This window comes from Cygnus olor, chromosome Z (assembly GCF_009769625.2).
Source record: "Cygnus olor isolate bCygOlo1 chromosome Z, bCygOlo1.pri.v2, whole genome shotgun sequence".
Classification (NCBI taxonomy): domain Eukaryota; kingdom Metazoa; phylum Chordata; class Aves; order Anseriformes; family Anatidae; genus Cygnus; species Cygnus olor.
In genome coordinates, this window is record NC_049198.1 from 49234250 (window position 1) to 49253746 (window position 19497).

General features: G+C 38.3%; 1 long non-coding RNA gene across 1 annotated transcript in view; it reads left to right on the forward strand.

Moving 5' to 3' along the window:
* The window catches only part of LOC121061891, a 56494-nt gene that overhangs the window by 22073 nt on the left and 14924 nt on the right, over positions 1-19497 (forward strand). The gene's annotated exons all lie outside the window — the stretch shown is intronic.

A 19497-nucleotide genomic window follows, 5' to 3' on the forward strand; every position in this document is an offset into this window, starting at 1 on the left:
AACATGCTAAGCCACTTATCTTTTCTAACTATTCTTGATCCGTTTGCTCATTATAAAAAAAGCATGTCTCTACAAGGTGGTGCTAGTTTGCTTCTGGTTCTGCTCCATCTAGTTCAGAAGCATGCAAATGAATTTGTCCTGTGGGACCTGTAGCCATGGTGTTTGCATCGATGTTTTTGCTGTGATTCTGGGATTTTGTCCATGGCAGCTCAGACTGAATGAAGTCTCAGGGGAGCATCTGTCCCTTTGGTTAGGCACAAGATGTTCACTGTTCACACAAGTCTGTACCCTCTGTACTCTCCAATAGGATTTTTCTTCTGTTCTTTGTTTGCCTCTTGCCTTTCTCTAAAGAAAGTCTCTTCAGACAAGTTGCAATAATGTTTGTTCTTTCTGCATGGAAACACATAAAAACAACTCATTGTACGGATGGACAAAGTGGTCAGGTGGAAAAGGAGGTATTAATAGAACTTTCTTCAAAATTTCTTGGCAGACAGAGGCTAATTATAGACTGCATGTTTCATGAAAACGAAGGGCAAGCTTGTATGGGAGTTGCATTCCAAAGAATATGGTTCAGCTAGGTAACTCTGTTACACTTCTGTGTGCTTCCCCAGACTGAACCAGCTCTGAATCACCTGTATTAGTGATACACGCATGTTCAGCAGGCCTAGATTATTTGTAGTAGTTGAGGAAACAGTTCTTGGGACTCTTCTGAGAGCCTGGTGAATGAATAATTCTGGCCCTGTTTCCTGCTTCCACCTGTTGTAGCAGTAGAGGCTTCCAGCAGAGCTGGTGAAACAGTTTTTCTCCTCCCATACCCCCAAAAAAACTTCTATTTAATGGAAAATACTACCTATATAACAAGAACTCTTGTATGTCATTCCAAGTCAATGACTGTGGTTGACACAAAGATATAACCTGGCCATTTATGGAGTGAAAAGCATTCAACTGCCCTTCCACTAGCGACAGCTATCTCTTGAAAAGGATGTAATTTACTCTATAGGAAGAGTTTGAAAACATTCAGGAAGAAAAAGCTATTGTGCTGTGTGGAGTTTTGAGATGCTTAAATACATTTCATTTATGAAGGAGTGGTATGGTAACCAATATTGCTTCAAGATTATAGACAAAAACTCTTTCATCTGAACATACCAGGTTAATTAAGTATTAGCTTCCATTTCAGACTATACAGTATGAGCTAATCTTTAAAATCTTCCTTTTCTTTTTTTTGACTAAGTTCATCTGAGGGAAACATAATTCAAAAGTTGAATGAGATACATATGGAATAAAACCCAGAACAATAAAACACAGTTTTAGCTTTTTAATATTTGAGGCAAAATTTAGTTAGTACTTTAATGGCTTTTAATACTTATTTACTTTTACTACCTGTTACTTCTACACCTGTTACTATCTGGTTCCAGAATACTATTTGTTGTCATTGGATCTTTATAGCTTTATTGCACCAGAAAAGGATGAAGAACTTGGCTGAAAATTCAAAATCATGCTATGCATTTTTATCCTTGTTTAAAATTTGACTTGGAATCTTGACTTATACAGAATAGAAAACTATATTGGTTTAGTCAAACTGAAAAGCACAGTTTTTCATTGAAATTAATATGCTTTTTAAACATATTGACTGATACAGTGTTGCAGTGAACTGACTCTAGTTTTATGTGTGAATGCATATTATTTTTATGTAAATCTAACCAGCTGCTATTAGCTTCTCATGACTTGATCTAAACCTTCATTGCAAACAGCAGTAAATTATCTGTTTACAGAGGAGAAAGTAAACATAAACAAAAATAATCAGTGCTCTGCTCTTTTCAGGGGAGCCTCGAAAATGAGCCAACATGAAAATTGGTCTCTGCTTTCCACCATCTCTACCAGGAGCCCTCAGGTTATCAAAGTATTAAGCATGAGGCAGCTTGCAGATCAGCAAAACTTGGAAGCTTTCCTTCCCTTGAAAAAATAGCATTGTAGACTACAGCAAATGCACAGAGAGATGAAGAGCAATGATGATGTGCTGTTTCTGGTTGGGAACAGTACTGCCCAGCACAGGGTGCATTTGCTCAGACTGGCCTGCATCGCTCTGCTACAGAGGTGCTGACTCCCAGGAAGAAAGGCAGGGTTTCACTCTGATCAGTGGCTAAATGTGAACTCATCTGATATCATGATCTTTGTGTTACATTTAGCCCTGCTAATGCTGTCATGCTTAATGCTGCCTGCTTTTTAATATCTTTGCTACACTTTCCCAAAAGGCACATACCTCAGTCATGAAACTTCCAGTGAAACGTGGACTACGGCATGGCATGTGTACAGGCAGACAGGTCTTCCCATTTTTTTCTGTGGAAATAAGCAAAAAGAGTTTCAGTAATTCTGGGGATAAAATACTATCACGTTTTTCTGTTTAGAGCATTTTATTTGACATGTCATAAGTGGCAAGAGAAAGTAAAGTATTTTTTCCAATTTCTTTTGTCTGACATATAATTTCTTTGTCCTGACTTTCCGCATACATACATATCTCTGAATTTTCAAGTGGAAGATCCAAAAGAAAATCAGTGTAGAAAAGGAAAAAAAAATAGGAAAAGGAAAAAAAAAAACAAACCTTCCCCCCTCAAAACTGACCCTATTTATGGCCATAATGGGATAGTATTAATAATTTTCTCTGCTGTAGGATGTGAAATTAGCTTTGGCATTAACATAGTCACACTTGCAGGAAACCACAGGATGTAATTCTGTGCAGTTGCTCTGGAGAAGGAAATGTTGGGAACTCTGTATCTGATCTGACAGTGGGGCAGGTCTCCAGCAAAGAGCTCTTCAGGGAGCCAGGTGCCACAAGGGGAGATGATGTTATCATAGATGGCTCCAAGAAGCTGCTGTATATTGAATGAAGGCCACAGGGAGTGTCTAGTCTTTCTCTGGATACACTGCCTTTGGCAGAGAGTACTTGTAGGAAGATGCACATGCATGTTTCCTTCTGAAGGAGCAGTTACATGGTGCACAAAGTGCTTTCACTGCAGACCTCTGGAATTGTTTGGCACTGCACCAATAAGGAATGATCGCGGTCTGTTTCACCAGATTCTAGTGGACTAGTATTTTTTGCATGTACATATGTAAAACAAAACAAAACAACAGCTACAACAACAAAACAAACAAACAAACAAACAAAAAATGGCACCCCCAAAGAAATCACCAGGCAGCTGCTTTACAAAAACAGCTTTCTTTTCATCTGTGTCTCCAAAGGAGAATTGGCAGGAATATTGCTGTAGTTCATTGATTGTAAGACTTTTGGCTAAGTAAAATGCAAAATTTGGCATTTAAATCCTCACTAAACTACCCAAATAAACAGACATTTTTCCCAATAGTGTTAAGTAACCAGTGTTAACTACTAGATGTCAGTAGGAATAGCCAGTGGCTTAGCACATCTGAAAACAGGCCACAGTCTCTTGAAGCTTGAAGTTGATCAGCTATTTATATCTTGTGTGAAAGTCAGGAAGATCTTCTGTGTAATAAGATTAAATACATAAAAGTTGAAATGATAATTAGCCAGTAATTGCAAGCTTTGACCAAATTCTTCCTCTGCTTGGTCAAAGAAGACGCTAGCAAGAACATTTTGAATTCTGCAACCATAATTACACTTCTGCCTTGGAAAAGTTTGCTCATAGGAAGTAAATCCATAATTTGAGATGAGTGTAAACAGTGGGGAAATGTTCACTGACAGTGGAAAAATGTTCATTTTTGATGGTAAAACCTGAGCTGACTCAAGTCTAGCTATACGTAGAAGTCTAAATGTTCTTTGGATCATAATGGGTATTTTATTTGCAATAGGTGAATTAAGCCACAGTATTGAAAACTCCTGCTTCTAAAATCTAAATATAGCAGAGCATAAATATATGCCACTAGTGGAGAGACTGTGCTTCTGACAGATCAATTTTTCAAACCTCTATTGATCAGGAAAAACAGGCATTGAATGCATGGTTTCTCTCTTTCTGATGCATTAATACACGACCAGAAATTTGGAAGGGCAAAGGGCTATATTCATCAGATAGTAGGAAAATCTCCAGTGATGACCTAAGCAGCTGCTAGTTTTCCTCCATTACACACATCAAGGGTTTCTGTTGCGTTTAACAAACTTGATTGATTAGGTAAAACAATGTCCATTTGCAGAATCATTGCTCCGAGATGGTGGCTGTTAGTGTGTACTTCATAAACCCCTTTCTTTCTCTTTTTGTTCTTCATTTTCCCCAAAGATTTGTAACTAAGTTATAGAGTCATTTTGGGGAAGAATTTTGGTTGATTGGCTTTTGGCCCCAGTGAAAAATAACACAAGGTTTACCATTATCAGCTATAGTTTGCACTGTCCAATAGATTAAAATGATATCCATTTGGAATCACGGTAACGTGAGATGAATGGGTTCTTGAAGTAATAGTTCTTCATGTCACTTCCATTGCCAATGCAGGATTATTCCCTGCAGTACATATTTAATAAAGTGAAACTTAAGAAACTATTAGAAAGAGAGGATATGTTAGTGGTCTAATCATCACAGTCAAAATATTTGGATTCCATCACTTGACATTCTTGGCAAGGTTATGTCAAGCTGTAACCTATCTTAGATAAATAAACAGACTGCAATACATATTGAATGTATATTACGTCTTCAGCTGGTGAAAATCCATAGAATTCACAATCTGGCCTTCTACCATTTTTGATATTTTTACATTGGCTCTTTAATATTGTGTGCTAGACTTGTAAGTTAGTTGTGGTCTGCAAATAGTTTTGGTGGTGATGAGGAAAAAAAAAAATCCATGTACCACTGGTATATAGCAGTTTCCTCCGTTTCTTTGGCTGAAAATAGGGTTTGAGGTATGCTGTGAGTATGCTAAGGAAAACTTTGAAAATATATTACTGCTACAGTCAGAGAACCTTTTTTGGAAAGAGAAAACAATGTCTGAGATGTAGCTAAAAACTGTTAATGTACAGTGATCATACTGCTTTTACAGTGGATATTAATGATACTTGGTGGAGAGGAATCCTTACGCCAAGTTATGAATAATTAACCTACAGAAGTTTTGCTTCCCTGAGAAAAACAAATGCAGAGTCGCTTGGACTGAACAAAGTTCACTGCAGTTGGGATGTTTTACCTTTAGGCCTCAAAAATTTGATTTCTTCAGGGAGAGTATTTTCAGTAATGGGAATAATCTGGGAGTGTTTAATTCAAGGCTTGTACGTGGGGATCAAAGCAATATATATCACTGGCTTATATTCACTGACTCTTGGAATTTCATTTTCCTCTGTCACATGCATGGCAAAAGCATATCTAGATATTAAGTGTCACCTGAGTTTGTTCCTTCATTCCCTCTTCTGTTTGTCATTCAGCAGTCTAAATGCAGAATTGAACACGAGCAGAGCAAGCAGTAGTTCAGATTTAAGGACAAAAAAAATAAATGGCTCAAGAAGGAAAGAAAGAAAGGAGTCTGAAGCTACTTAGCTATGTGTCACTAAGAAATAGGTTAGATGATTAGCACCTAGGCCTGAGTGCACATTTCAGTTCACTGATGGTACCACTATAGACCCAAGTAAAAGCCAAACCGTTTCTGTGCTAATTCATGAGAATTTGTAGCCCTTATTCAGCTACGATGAAAAGGCCCGTGTAGCTCTTTAGCATATGTTCCAGCTTACCTCAGAGTGAGAAGTGAGTATGGAGCAATTGCACTTAGAGGGAGTGGCTGAAGCACAGCAGTTGTTTCTGCTATAACGTAAGCGTGAGAAGAGTGCTCTGTTGAAAGCAAACTTTTGGTCCAGGATATAATCCCTTCCTTGTAGAGTGCCTTGCTGGCTGTTGACTGTCTCCCTGAGGAAGTTCCTTGGCAAGCAATTGCTATAACACAAATTATCTGTAGTGGCTTGGGCTTGACTAGGCTAGATAGCATCCCTGAAAACTGCGCAGAGCTTTTTGCAACCTGTAGGTTTTGTGAGAGGAGGGATAAACTGGAGGAGAGCAGTAAGATTAGCCTGGATCTTCTTGCTTCTTCCTTTTACTTATACACAGTAGAAGGTATTGTAGGATTAGGCAAAAACATAGCCAGCTTCTTTCTGATATGAGCTGTAGACCTGAATTTTCATAGGGAATTAACCCCAAATTCCACATAATGCATACCTTAAGAATGTTTTTCAAGGATGCCACAGATCCTGTGTAAAACAAATTAATAAAGAATTGATAAGGGCATGGGTATGCAGCTGGATCCTGGTCTGTACCCATTTATCTCCTTTTTTCACAGCTGCAGCTCAGATTGCTGAGGAGCTTCTGCCCTAGCCCAGCCCTAGTATGGTGATGGTTTTAGCATGGAAATCACCATGGGGCTGCTAATTAGCTCCAGCCATTTCAGGTCACTGTGTGGTACTGTTAGTGCAGCACCTTGGAGTCCTGATCCACTGAGCCCATACTTAAGTAAGCTTAGTGAGTGATATTTTTGCCACTGGGGCTGAGAAGGATGCAAAGATGCTGGTATTGTCTGGTGACAGGACTCAGGGCCTGGGACAGAGGGAGTGGTTCCACTGAGCTTGAAGGAGGAGCTTGTGCCAAGCTGACCAAGAAAGAAAAGTGAAAGAGGGAGTGCAGAAATCCATTTTTAGCAGTGTTCTTACCACATTTTATGAGTGTCCTGGGTTTTCCTCTGAGCCACAGAGTAGTCAAAAGCTGCTTTATGCAGTGCGTGTCCTCAGCAGTCTCCGTGGAGCTTCTGTTGGCTTCAGACATTTAAATCAGACCTCAGCACAGCATGTGTGGTGCATTCTTGTGGTCATCTCTGCACTCACGTATTGCCACAAAATATTTAACAGAGGTGCCAGCTGTCTACTGGAAGGTGCTGCAACTGTGCATATCCACCTGCTGGGATTTAGAGATGGCACCGATGAGCATCAGCCTGTTACAGACACCAGTCACCAGAGCACAGCTCCAGTTTTCCACCTCCTAACTGTTTTCTCTGCAAAGATGGAACAATTTGTTTCAACAGGGTTCTCTTTGGCTTACAGTCAAGAATGGTTTAAAGCTACAGTATGTTTCTTCTTTTAGTATTTTTTTCCTTATGAGGATATAACAGTGGTTTAATATTTAAACAAATTAAAAAAAAAAAAGTGAGACATCTAAATTATTTTTTTTAATAAAAAATGTGCGAGAGTTCTTTTGTTAATGAACGTATTTGTGCTTATTTACATCTATGGATAGGCAAGTTGCTGATCTCTAATTGGCCATGCTGCTAAAATAAGCACACAGAGTTCTCCACAGCAGTGGTAAATGAATAATAATGTTCAAAACTGAAGCTGATCACTCTTTAAATAGGTACAAGTGGCCTGTGTGCTGTGTAGCAGCTGTCTGGGTTGCAGGCTTGTTTTCAGCTTGTAATGGAAGGGGGTAAGTGGTCTGCTGCATTCAGGGAATCGTGACCCTGGAAATAGGACAACATTTTCACATGAAACATGAACGGCCATATGCAGCACTCACTGGAGGGTGTTTCTTCAGCTTTCTCATGTGCGTCACAGCTTGGAAGAGAATTAACTAGTTAAACATGAACAGAACACAACCGCTTTCAAAATTCCCTGTGTTTTCATTCTTCTTCATACTGTGGCCTTCAAAAAAGTGTTTCAATTTTGTGTCTATCTTTGGTGAGGAGGTGCCTAAAAATGTATCCAAGATGGCTAAACCAGGGAAAGGCTTAAGTTTCCTTTCCAGAAGGCCCTCCTCCCCTCAGGTTATGTAGTTCTTAAAATGAGCTGCTGTAGCTTCCTTGCAGGCTTTGGTGTCTCTGATGACAGGGGAGCTTCTATATAGCAGCTTTTGTGTTCCTACAGTCTTGAAACATGTAAACCAATTGCTTTTTTTTCTACATGGAGCTGACTGCAGCTTCAGGGTGGGAGAGGTGAAGGGAAATTTTTCAAGGTCTCTGTGAACCATGCACCCTGTGGCCCCTCTGCCTTGGGATCTGAATCGGACTTTGTTGGTTGCCATCAAAACAGGGGTCAGCAGGTGAAAACTTCTACTGGAGGGAGAAAATCAGGCCTGGTGCTTGAGAGCCGTAGGTGATTGTACTTTCAGCCATTTAGAACAAATGGCTTCTCTGATGACTGATGATATGGTGATAAGGTGCAGTGAACAAACAGGGTTTCTGTTTACAGAAAGAACCAATGCTGCAGTGTAAATGTAAGAAAATAAGGTATGTATTTATATTGGCTTACTACTTAAATATTTGGTGGCATATATATTAAAATCTCTTTTCCTAGAGCTGTGAAGCTTGACATGTGTATTTGTTTGAACTTTTGGGACATTTCTACCATAATCCCTCAAAACAATACAAGCACATTCAGAAGATTACAACTGCCCTGATTGGTGGAGTTATTCAGAGTTTAAACAGGAACAACAACAACAACAAAAATCTGTTTTGCAATCCCATATTGTAAGGATTGTTTCTGCAGGGGTGTGTGTGAGGGGGGGAAAGGATAAAGAAAAGTGCTGAGTCTTAGAACTGTTCAATACATACTTGGAACACAAGAATAATGGACATTCAGGAAACAGCTTTTCTCCAGGGGAGTGGTTTTCTTAAAAGCTGTGTGATTTCTCATCAAATATTCATAGGCCTGAGATCAATGTTGAAGTGTCCTGTGACACAGCAGTGGGGTGTAGGGTGAAGGAACTGCTTTAAAAATAACATCCAGTATCTTTGGAAGCTGTCCAGGACCAGCCCTTCAGCTGGCTGTATATTTTTAAAGCATAACATATTTCTTCAAGTAAGGAATCAGAGCTACTGTATCTGGGTTGGGCTTTTATTTTACAGATATTTTTTTTTGGTGGTGGTGTTTTTGTTTGTTTAATTATTTATTTTGCAGAATCCCACTTCAGTTTTGGGTTTCCACTTGAGATAACTACTCTTACTTTGAAAGCCACAAGGTGTTCTGAAGGAACTGGATGCAGGCAGGGCATGGAAGAACATGATCCATTGAGGGATGTTCATGCTACATCTAAACATTTTTGTAGTTAACTGTAGAGAGCAGTGGGCTCCAATGACCCTTTCCCCTTCCAAATTTTTGCTGAAATCTTACCAAAGAATTTTAGTATGCTTCATAGATTCATTTAATTTCTTCTTTCTGTTCAAAATATTATACTTTAAAGATACTACAATATATATATACACACAATAACTACATTCTTGTAAAATAATAATAATAATAAAAAATATAACAGAAACAAAGGGGGGTACATTGTTGAAGAAAAGCTGTTTGCCTATTCTTTGATAAAAGAAATACAATGAACAGGGTTCTGTTGAAATTATTTTCTCATTTTTTTTTTCTAAAAAAACTGAAATATTTTGATGGAAAGGTTTTTTTCCTCCAAAACATTGCATCCATTGAGAGTAACCTGAAACCATTACTCCATTTTTATGAGGGGAGGGAATCCAAATGTGCTTCTCTATTGCCAGCAGGGATTATTCTGCCTTCAGATTCATGTTTGAATCATGTTTTGAGTTGAATCAGAATAAATATAACCTAACAGTCCACCTGATAGGAAGAGAAAAACAAAAGAATTAATTAATTGAGACAGCAAGAGAAAGCTATGCTATGGGGAAGCACACCAGTGTGCATATATGTGCGTGCGGGGAGAAATGGGCTGACTAGTTTTAATGAGTTTTTCATTGCTCATTGCAACAGTTTGGGAAAGGCTGTTAGACCTGAAGTTACCTATTGCTTCCTACCTGAAAAGGCAACTGAGAGACATAATTGCAAAATACACAGCTGAGGAAGGATGAAGTGCCAGTTTAGCAGGCTGACACAGTGTGACGTGGGTGAATGTCACAGCATTATATCTGCTTCTTCCCACAGCTGGGATCAGGTATATTGCATGGGAAAATGTCAGTGGAGAACTGCTTTCTTTCCTTCTTTAACCCCATTTCATAGATCCCAGGTGAATACAGTGGACCTAGAAATTTCACTGCCCTAGGCAGAAACCTGCCTGCATTCAGAGTGTAATCTGCAGTCTGCTGAAGGAACCTATGGGTTTTACTGGGCTTCGGGTCTGGCTGTTGGAGAGTTTGTAGAATAAAAAAATGGAAACTTCTAAAGTGTTTTTCATACTACAGGCAAATAATTAGCCACAACGTGTTTAAATCATTGATCCATCTACAGCCAAATCTTTGCTCATTAACTTAACTCAAACTCAATTATGAGTTCTAGCTTTAGAGTTAGTTTCTCCACTTCTAACAGGGATCTTGGCTGAAGATGATATTATATCTAGCGACGAGAGGAGGCTCACCATAGAGGAATCTACTCTATCTGAAGGGAAGGGATTTTTAACAGCACAACAAATAGTGCAGAAATGCTGCATCAGGCACAGCTCTTAGGAGTAGTGTTCCTCTCATTTTTTTTGGCCCCATTTTGAGTTTTGCATGAAGAGAACACTTAATCCTGCTGGAAAGGGACTGTAAGGGTTGCAACATACAGCTACAGTTTTCATTGTGTAAAAGAAAACTTTCTCTGAGGCATAAAAAGGAAACTAAATTCAAATGGATTTTGTGGGGCTACCTAGACCTAAACTGCTGTAACAGAAAGTAAAAATTACTACTATGAGCTTTTCATCCTCTCATGTAAAAATAGTCTGCCTTCATCTCTTTATGTGGAGGACAAGATACTTTATAAATGTCTTATGAATCCATTTCCTAAATGTCAGTCAGCCTAAATCCCTATTGCACCAAGTACAGCTCACTTGGCTCTGCATATGTAAGGGGTGCTTTGGAGCTGAAGTAAATGTAGGTGGGCTGCAGTTCCAGACTGGTGTTGAAAGTGAATGTAATAGCAATGTGATAGTGAATGAGGTCAGGTATTCATATAGCTTTGCAATGTATCTACATCTCATTTGCTTCCTGACATTTTCTGAAGTTTGATGGTGCTATTTATATTTCTTATGGCTTTACTATTGTCAAATAAAAGAAACCACATTGTCTTTGTAGGGAGCTTTTATGACAGAGTAAGTTAAAATGAAGGGTAGACTTCTCACATGACAGGGTAGCGAACGGGGAAATGCAGCCCAGTCCTTTTCTTGCTGTTGGAAATGCACAGATATTATCTGCAGGTATGAAGGAGTTCACTGCATTAAATCAAGCAACAGCATACTGGTGTGTTCACTAGTTCATATATCCTTTGCTTTTACCAGTCCTCAACTAACAAAATCAATGAGAAACATCTGCTCAGTTAACCTAAAGCCAATATTGATTCTGGCCTCGCCCTCCCTGCACAGAATAGAGGAATTACATATACCATTAGTTTCTTTTTCACAAACACGGTAGCATACATATTTGCCTTCTTTCCCCTCCCCTGCACTGTCCAACAAGTCTTTGAAGCAACCAGTGAAACATGCTTCTTTCTCTTCCTTTCTCTTTCTGTAGGCTTGTTTGTCCATAGTAGCTGTGATATTAATTGTCAGTGACCCAGGCTAGTGGGCTAAGCACAGAAGAAAAACAAAACAAGACAAAACCAAAACCCCAGATAATTCGCCTTGCTCAGGCATTTGGGGGGTGGGAGGGAGGATTGATTCTGAGCTCCTTTAATTCAAAGAGCATACAGTTAGCATTTTGAAGATAGCACTCCTGAGAGAGCTGGTTTTCACTCAGAAAGAATAGTTGGAAAGGGGAAAAGATCATTTGGGAGAGAGAGCCTGCAGTTCTAGTACTTCCTGGATAATCTTTTATCAAGGACAACGTGTGCCAGTTTAGTACACAACAATGATGTTTTCCAGTTTGACTGTGAGAGAGCAGACAGTATTGAGAGAACTGAACACTAGTGGCAGATTCAATAAAGCCAAGATTTAGTGGAAAAGGTAGCCAAACATATGTATTTTTATAGAGGTGAGGCAGGTGGGAAAAAGGGAAGAGGAAGCATGGTTGAATTTCTAGGGTGATTGAGGCAGGTACAAGCTGTTAGAGCACAGGTCCCCAAACCTTCAGGAAGGAGGCACACAGCACTGTCATGCTGTGAGCCCCATCCCTTGCCCATCCCAGTCTAATTGAGAACAGCTCTTCTGACTCAGTGGCCATTGACTTGAGTCCTTGTTTCATGCAACAGGGATTGAGCTCACAGTCTGGCACATGGGGTGTCTGCTCTTGTTGTGAAACAGTGTTCAACTTAAAATGTCAAATGATGAGGTAATTCTCATTCATGATTTTGCCTTTTTTTTCTTTTTTTTTTCACCTTTGAAGTGAAGAGGGAGAGAAAGCATTTTTAAAAATCCTGTAAAAATTGTCATATATGTAGCAGAAGGTTTCATTGCACCCTTCTTTCCTAATGCCAAAGTTATTTTTTTTTTCAGCATTGTATGATCATTTCTAAAGAAAGGCAATTTTATGTCACTAAAATATTAATGTAACAGGTTGTTTATTATGAACGTTAGGTATCTTCTAGTAGGTACTTCATATTCACATTCATCATAAAACTTCTGCTACATTGTTCAAGATGTCTTAGTTCAAAACAGCCAGATGCTATGGCTTTCCTCTGGGACCAGACAGAAAAAAAAAAAAAAAAAAAAAAAAAAAAAAAAAAAAAAAAAAAAAAGGAGAATAAGGCTTTTATGTAAGCACAGATTGCTTGCAATGAAAAATGGATATCTCATTCTAGATCTAACAGTGCATTAGCTTAACGTTCCCTTTTTTTTCAGCTACCAAAAAGCTTTCAGACTCTCGTCCATGGCCCAGAGATTTTATTTTGTGAAATAACAAATCCAAGATAGCAACCTGACATGACTTTATCAATGCTTTCAAAAGAACAAAAAAAAAAAAAAAAATCAATTTTCATGAAAGTTTTAGAAGCTGTATAAAAGAGCATTGTGTTTGTCACCAAGATAAGAAACCTATCAAATTCCCAGGAATTAAGAAAGGTCAAGAAAATGTGTGCACAGATAAATTAACTTTTAATAAGATTAATTAACATAAATGTGAAATAGCTGTTTTCCCCAGCCTGCATCAGGGACTGAACATAGGACATCACAATTAAGATAAAATGCACTGTTGCTTGTAGCAGAGAAGATTTCTTACCAGGCCAGATGAAGCACTCATTGGTGTACAAGCACATGAGTTAATAGATTATCCACAGGCTTGTAAAAGTGGAGTGGAAAGCTTGAGTCTGGGGAACAAAGAATGTGTTTGGAGAGAAAGACAGCCCTCTTTTGTCATACTTTAAAATATGGATGCTGGCCTGGAAGGGACCCGGTGGTGTTTTTGTTCAAAATATGAACACCACCTGACACGCAAAAAAAATCCCTTTGCCCGAAGGGATCCCTTTGTCCTGATGAGGATAGATGTAAACTAGAAGCAACGGGGAAGGGAGAGAATGACCCATAGCAGAGTAAGCAAGTGGTGGACCATGTTGAAAAGCAGAGGGTGGAGAAGGAGTGGAACAGGAGAGATGTCAGGGATCACAGTGCAAGTGTTACATACTTCTTGTAAAAAACAAGGAAGAACTGTCAGGGTAGGTGATAATAAAAGACAATCTTGGCTATAGTGACCTCAAAGTAGTCATGGTCAAGATCAAAAGTCATGATCTTGCAGAGAGATAGGAAGACAAGAAGCAGAGTACAGACCTAGGACTTCAGGTGAACAGGGCTGGGTTTATTCAGTGGGAGCAGGTACATGGAATGCATTGAAGGCAGCTCCAAAAGGCAAAGTAGCTCAGGTAAGCTGGCAGGCCTTTAAGGACAGCATCCTCCAGGGACAAGAATGGTCACTTTGACGCCCTGGCCAACAAGCAGACCTGTTCGAAGGTATACCTGACTAAGTAGGGAACTCATGGCAGAACTCCAGCCCAAAAACGCAGCATACAGCAATGGGAAGAAGACACAGGCCCAAAGGACCAGTTCAGAAACATTGCCTGGTCACCAAGTGATGATGTCAGCAAAGTCAGAGCTTAGCTGTACTTGAGGCTTGTAAGAGATATTAACGGCAACTAGAGCTTCTGCTGTTGTATTAATTTAAATGGTGAGCAAGGAAAATGTGGGCCCATTGCTGAAAGAGATGGGTGATTTAGTGGCATAGGACACAGGTAGAAGTGATGGCCTCTCAGATTTCTTAGCCTCAGTCCTCACCAGCAAGTTCTCCCTGAGCTTTGTGCTTAGCAAAAGGTTTCAAGAAAGAGGAAAAGGACCAGTAGTGGATGAAAGCCGAATTGGGCATGGCTTGTAAGAACACAACCAAAATATCCATGGGACCCAACTGGCTGTACTCAGCATACTGAGAGCTGGCTGATGTCCTTGCAATGCCACTGTATTCTTTTAAAAGTTGAGAAGTCTGATGGAGGTCTCTAATGACTACAGGAAAGCAAATTTTACACCAACTTCAAAAATGGAGAAAAGGATGACAGGAAACTTCAGGCCAATCAGCCTCACTTTTGTGCCTGGGAAAATCATGGAGCAAATCCTTTGGATCACATCTCTTCACACACAAAAGGTAAGAAAGTTGCTCGGAAGAGTCTGAATGGGTTAACCAAAGGTAAATTGTGCCTGGTCCAGATGACTGCCATCTACAATAAGCCTCATTTTAAACCCAGAGTGAAAGCAAGGTCCCTGGTACATGAATCCAGAACATACCAGAAATGCAACTGACAAGTAAAGATGGTAAAGATTAACAGGAATATCTGCATTATTTTTTTTTTCTCAACATAATAACAACAACAACAAAAACAATAATAGTAATAATAATAATAATTTATACATGTGCATACTTAATTCAGAGGTCTGGGTATTCAAAAAAACGCAGTATTAGAGATGTCATACCTTGCTCTTTGGAAAAAATGTGATTGTTTAATGAAGAAATTGAGCTGATTTAAAAAAGTATACTTCCTCTGGAACCCAGAAGAGCATTATTGTTTAGCAGTCTCAAGAACTGGTTTTTAAAAAAGGAGGATTTTCATTATCTTCACTGTTACTTCACACAACAGTTCAGGTAATTTCTGGAAGTAACTCAAACTGAATCACAGACAGTTCTTATATTGTGTGTATTACTGAAGCTGTAATGAGTTTCAGTAGGCCTACAGGGCCACTAAAAGCTGAGTAAGCTTTTCTGGGCAAAGCTGTCTCTTAAATTTGGCAGCGGCAGGCAAACGAAGCAAACCAGCTGTAGTCTTAACTTCAAATCAACTTATGTGGGGTTCTTCTGCAGAAATTTTGAGTTTGTAATTTGGGCATTCATCATTCCTAATTAATTCCAGCTATATATAACAACTGACTATGCTGAGGGGCTATGGCTAAAGAACCAGAGCTAATAGCTCTAATAGAGTGCATAAGTAAGCAGAGATGTGTTTCAATTTAAACTGCTATTGAATCCCTCCAAATCTCTCATTTTGCATTTCTATGAAACATCCTCTTTCCCATCTTCCTTCCAGCACCTCTGATACAATAAAAAGAGAAATAATAATTAAATGAAGTTCTTCCCTTGCCCACGAGAATCAGACTTAAGTTCTCTGATAGAGGTTTGTCTTTCTTCTGCCTTCCCTTTCCTACGGGGTCGTCATACCATCATCATAGCATCAATGCAGACATCAAAACATCCTTTGCTTTCAGTGCAACAGTGAACCATCTTTTTAAGTTTTTTTATTTAGAAGAAAATCAGGTGGATTCATAACACAACTTTGGAACTGATGATGAAACATATTACAGGATAATTTTGAACGACCCATGTGGATATGTTTTCCAAATACGCATTTAGCTACCACATTGACACTGACCACTTTTAACCATATTTCTATACTTGATGCTCATTTGAAAACTTGAGGGTCCATTTTTAACGAGGTCGATCTTCACTTTAACACAGAGAATGTTTTTATTTTCATGAGCAGCTGTGATCTGTCCCATGCTTTCTTATAATAATAATTAAAAAAAAAAAAAAAGTCAAAAACCAGGCATTTTTGTCAACCTTGTTGTTATAACTCCATAATTGTTACATGATGTATACATATGATATGGGCCAAATTCCTTTAAAATCCAAAAGTCAGGCTGTTAATCAGTGTGGGGGACGTGAATTACTTTATTTCTTCTTATACATTTGCAGAGACCTGTCTGTTCCTCCTCGCAGATCCAGCTGGAAGGAGGATATCTTCAGGGATATCTTTATCTCCCTACAATAATTCAAATTATTATTGGAACAATCACTGATACAAACAAGATGACTTCCAAGTACAGTCATTAGCATAAGTCAGGACAGTTGCCATAACTGCAATCTCTCTAAAATCTATAGAACAAATATAGGAGCACACAACCATAATGTGCTCTGGAATAGCAGTAACAAACGTGATATGTGAAAATGTATGGCTTTCATCCACTGTAATAAAACTTCTGTGTGCACTGTGCAATGATATTTTCAAATTCACATAATTTGCTCTTTTTTCTTAGATTTTGCAGCTCTAATCCCATTTCATGACTGAAGCCAAAGTTTTTGGAGCAAATCACAGGGGCAAATCTGATACAACATTAGGATATAGTGAAAGCAGGACTCTAAATTACAATTTCTAAAAAAAAAAAAAAAAAAAAAAAAAAAAAAAAAAAAAACACTGCCTTGTAAAGTTTGTTTGCTTTTCCCTTTTCCTTATTGTTTTGATTAATCTCTCTTCTCTCTCCTCCTTTATGGTTGTTAATAGAATTGATTTTCAGACACTAGTTAGCTGTTAAGAATAATTAAAGAGAATAATTGAAACTCTTGAAATAAAACTTCATAAAATAAAACTTTTTGTATTTAAAAAATCCTTTAGTAGTGGGGTAGATGTAAACACAGACATGTCCAGAATACCACAAATCAGCACCACAGAAAATTATGCACAACAGGCAGAAAACAACATAGGGTTTTTTTGACTTACCAGGAATAACTATGACAGGAAACAAAATTGCATATGTGCATACCTACTGCATATATTTGAAAAAACTTATATGAAAACTAGAAGAATATTGTCTGCATTATTTAAAATGAAATTGTTTTCTCGATGGAAGCTTTAGTGGACTTGTTTGCAGTGCTGAACTAGTATAAGATTACTGATTTTCATTAAATACAATGTTAAATTTAAGGTCTTTGTGGAAGTTCAGAACAGTTAATGTAGGGGCTGTGGTTATGCTGGTGCCCCTGCTTTTTAATTCAGAAAACATGTACATTAAAAGATACGATAATACAGAACCACCGACTAGACAACATGTGGCTCTTCCAAAGCAGAATACCATGGCCATCTTGCTTTATATGATCTTCCCAATACACTTTTTAATCACATTTCACTACATGTTTGCAAAACCAATGGACCAAGAATGCTAACAGCAAAGACGTTTTATGCTCATTTCTAAATGTTAAAGAGTGAAAAAAGGAAAGAACTATTATATTGTTATACTGGGCAAGCCAGTATCTGGGAAATCAGGATACGTCCTAACAACTCCTTATATTTCCCTTTGGTGTTTTTTGTTTATTTGTTTGTTTCATTTTGTGCGTGTGTGTGTATTTTAAACAGCATGTGGCAACAAACGTCTTTTGGGAAGGGGAGTGTAAGGTTTGGTTCATAAAATGACACAAGCATGCTGGGAAAATCTATTCATTACTTTTGAAAAGTGTCTCACAAAGACTATCTCACAGAACAAGGTGAGAAACTGGCAGCTGCAGTGTAATTATCTGCATTAGGAGATCTGTGAAATTTCTACTGAAAAACTGTGATGTATATAGAGAAATGTTCAGTACCTTAGTGATCTTTTTTTTTTTGTGGGATCTGTGACAGCTCATGTATTGAGCTAATAAGTTTAATAGTAGGGGCAATGATATTGTAAAACATTTCTGACTCTGTTTGTGTAGCCAGACAAACAGGACGAAAATGTGTCCAACCATGAGCTAGGTGGTGCATTTTATCAGCAAGTCAAAGAACAGAAAGGACCACAGAGACATAAATGCAATTACTGGTCACAGGAAAAAAAAAAAATAAATTAAAAAAATAAAATCTAAATGTTTTTCCAAGTGCTATTCCTTTTCTTAATGGTGTAAAAACAAGTACAAAAGTTGGGGCAGCTTTAGTTCTATCTTTAAACACTTCCCAAATGTTTTCAGATTTTTTTCTATTACTTTCCAATTTTGAAAATATGAAAGAGCAAAGTCTGGGTGTGCTTGAATTGCAAAGTTAAGTGAGATCAAACCTCCTTTCAGCAATAGTTCACTGTGAGTGGACTATAATATATTTATTTCTTGCACTTGTCCGTGAATGATAGCATGGATATATGAGGTACTCAAAATTATCTTAACTTTAAACTATCGCCCTCCCAGTCATAGAATCATATAGAATCACAGAATGGTTTTGATTCGAAAGGACCTTAAAGATCATCTAATTCCAATCCCCCTGACATGGATAGGGACACCTCCCACCAGAAACAGGTTGCTAAAAGCCCCATCCAGTCTGGCCTTGAACACCTCCAGGGATGGGGCATCCACACCTTCTCTGGGCAACCTTTCCAGTGTCTCACCGTCCTCTGAGTATAGAATTTTTTCCTAAAGTCTAATCTAAACCTACACTCATTCAGTTGTCTTCTGATTTCTTCAGTTTACCTCTGTAGGTCTCCTGAAAATCTTCCATCATCCTAACTGTATGCTCTGCTCACTGAAATTGGTTGGATTTCACCTAAATGTATGTTTTTAATTACCTAGATCTCCTGAAAGGGTTCTTTATTTGATACTTAACAATTCTCATATTTGTAAAATATTTTTGAAGGTATAGACGTGCCTTCCAGTGAACAGAGGATAAAAAAAGCACTGCCTGCTCCTGATAGTGTGAAATTTATTGTACGTTCACTCTAATTTAGGCAAGAAAAAGAAAAGGAAACTAACTATGAAGTATGTAACAGGTAGCAATTTGGTCCAGATCATACTGGCTCAAAAGGCAAGGCTCTTCAAGTTATTAATGTTAGAGACAAAGACAAAAGACAACATGCAAAGTAGGCTGCTAAAGGACATCAGAATATCAGCTTTCTAAAACATGAAACTTTCAGCACTTTGCAGCATTTTGAGAACTGGATAGAGGTTTCCATTCTCTAAATGGAGAAATGGAAGCCTTTTTCAAGACAGGCATGCAAGTGTATGTATGCATTTCCTCACACTCATAACATTTTTCTTATTAGTTTTAAAGAACTTGCTGTCTATTCGAAAATAACATGCCAACCATAACTCCCTCCCCCCCAACAAAATAAAACAAAACAAAACCATCCAACAACATCTGGTGAAAGCAGATGAATAAAATCTGAAGAACTGATAACACAAGCTTTGATCACTCTTGTTACAAGGACTTAAAGAAGCAAATCTGTCTCAAGACATAATAGGAAGTTAAGATAAATGCAAACTTTCCATGCTAGTTATCAAGAGAGTGAAAGATTTGACCAGCAGACTGTTTATTAAAAAAGCTGAATTCCAGTTACTGCATTTTTCCACTGGTTTGTTGGGAGAGGGAATGTTGGTTGTTTTGTTTGG